Below are 2,860 nucleotides of genomic sequence, written 5' to 3' on the forward strand. Positions count from 1 at the left end.
CTGATACGCGTCAAAACTTTTTCTCTTATAACTGCGCCGAAAAGGCATGTATTCGTGCTTAATACAACGAAACAAGCTGTTTTTAAACCAAAACGAGCTAGATCTGAACACATCGGTTTTCAAGTGTCCATGTGATACGCGTCAAAACTTTTTTCTCTTATAACTGCGGCGAAAGCATGTATTCGTGCTTAATACAACTAAACAAGCTGTTTTAGTCCGAAAAGAGGTAAATCTGAACACATCGGTTTTACAAGTGTTCCTCTGATACGCGTCAACACTTTTTTCTCTTATAACTGCGCGAAAAGCATGTATTCTTGCTTAATACAGCGAAACAAGCTGTTTTAGACCGAAACGAGCTAAATCACAACACATCGGTATTACAATGTGTTCCACGTGATACTCGTCAAAAATGTTTCTCTTATAACTGCGCGAAAAGCATGTATTCGTGCTTAATACAACGAAACAAGCTGTTTTTAGACCGAAACGAGCTAAATCTGAACACATCGGTTTTACAAGTATCCACGTGATACTCGTCAAAAACTTTTTCTCTTATAACTGCGCGAAAAGCATGTATTCTTGCTTTAATACAACGAAACAAGCTGTTTTTAGACCGAAATGAGCTAAATCACAACACATCGGTTTTACAAGTGTCCTCTCTAATACGCGTCAAAACTTTTTCTCTTTATAACTGCGCGAAAAGCATGTATTCTTGCTTAATACAGCGAAAACAATCTGTTTTAGGACCGAAACGAGCTAAATCACAACACAAAGGTTTTAGCAAGTGTTCCTCTGATACGCTTCTAAAAATTTCTCTTATAACTTCGCGGAAAAGCATGTATTCGTGCTAAATACAACGAAACAAGCTGTTTTAGACCGAAACGAGCTAAATCTGAACACATCAGTTTTACAAGTGTCCCTGTGACACGCGTCAAAACTTTTTCTCTTATAACTGCGCGAAAAGCAGTGTAGTGTTGCTTAATACAGCGAAACAAGCTGTTTTAGACCGAAACAAGCTAAATCACAAACACATCGGGTTTTTACAAGTGTTCCTCTGATACGCGTCAAAACTTTTTTCTCTTATAACTGCGCGAAAAGCATGTATTCGTGCTTAATACAACGAAACAAGCTGTTTTAGACCAAAACGAGCTAGATCTGAACACATCGGTTTTCCAAGTTGTCATGTGATACGCGTCAAAACTTTTTCTCTTATAACTGCGCGAAAAGCATGTATTCGTGCTTAATACAACTAAACAAGCTGTTTTAGTCCGAAAAGAGGTAAATCTGAACACATCGGTTTTACAAGTGTTCCTCTGATACGCGTCAACACTTTTTCTCTTATAACTGCGCGAAAAAGCATGTATTCTTGCTTAATACAGCGAAACAAGCTCTTTTAGACCGAAAACGAGCACAACACATCGGTTTTACAAGTGTTTCCTCTGATACGCGTCAAAACATTTTCTCTTATAACTGAGCGAAAAGCATGTATTCGTGCTTAATACAACGAAACAAGCTGTTTTAGACCAAAACGAGCTAGATCTGAACACATCGGTTTTCCAAGTGTCCATGTGATACGCGTCAAAACTTTTTCTCTTATAACTGCGCGAAAAGCATGCATTCGTGATTAATACAACGAAACAAGTTGTTTTAGTCCCGAAAAGAGGTAAATCTGAACACATCGGTTTTACAAGTGTTCCTCTGATACGCGTCAAAACTTTTTCTCTTATAACTGCGCGAAAAGCATGTATTCTTGCTTAATACAACGAAACAAGCTGTTTTAGACCGAAACGAGCCAAATCACAACACATCGGTATTACAAGTGTTCCACGGTGATACTAGTCAAAACTTTTTCTTTTATATAACTGCGCGAAAAGCATGTAATTCTTGCTTAATACAGCGAAACAATTTGTTTTAGACCGAAACGAGCTAAATCACAACACATCGGTTTTACAAGTGTTCCTCTGATACGCGTCAAAACTTTTTCTCTTATAACTGCGCGAAAAGCATGTATTCTTGCTTAATACAGCGAAACAAGCTGTTTTAGACCGAAATGAGCTAAATCACAACACATCGGTTTTACAAGTGTTCCTCTGATACGCGTCAAAACTTTTTCTCTTATAACTGCGCGAAAAGCATGTATTCTTGCTTAATACAGCGAAACAAGCTGTTTTAGACCGAAACGAGCTAAATCTGAACACATCGGTTTTACAAGTATCCACGTGATACTCGTCAAAACTTTTTCTCTTATAACTGCGCGAAAAGCATGTATTCTTGCTTAATACAACGAAACAAGCTGTTTTAGACCGAAACGAGCTAAATCACAACACATCGGTTTTACAAGTGTCTCTGATACGCGTCAAAACTTTTTCTTCTATAACTGCGCGTAAAGCATGTATTCGTGCTTAATACAACGAAACAAGCTGTTTTAGACCGAAACGAGCTAAATCACAACACATCGGTTTTACAAGTGTTCCTCTGATACGCGTCAAAACTTCTTCTCTTATAACTGCGCGAAAAGCATGTATTCTTGCTTAATACAGCGAAACAAGCTGTTTTAGACCGAAATGAGCTAAATCACAAACACATCGGTTTTACAAGTGTTCCTCTGATACGCGTCAAAACTTTTTCTCTTATAACTGCGCGAAAAGCATGTATTCTTGCTTAATACAGCGAAACAAGCTGTTTTAGACCGAAACGAGCTAAATCACAACACATCGGTTTTACAAGTGTTCCTCTGATACGCGTCAAAACTTTTTCTCTTATAACTGCGCGAAAAGCATGTATTCTTGCTTAATACAGCGAAACAAGCTGTTTTAGACCGAAACGAGCTAAATCACAACACATCGGTTTTACAAGTGTTCCT

The sequence above is a fragment of the Amblyomma americanum genome, unplaced genomic scaffold, assembly GCF_052857255.1.
Source record: "Amblyomma americanum isolate KBUSLIRL-KWMA unplaced genomic scaffold, ASM5285725v1 scaffold_209, whole genome shotgun sequence".
NCBI classification, from domain to species: Eukaryota; Metazoa; Arthropoda; class Arachnida; order Ixodida; family Ixodidae; genus Amblyomma; species Amblyomma americanum.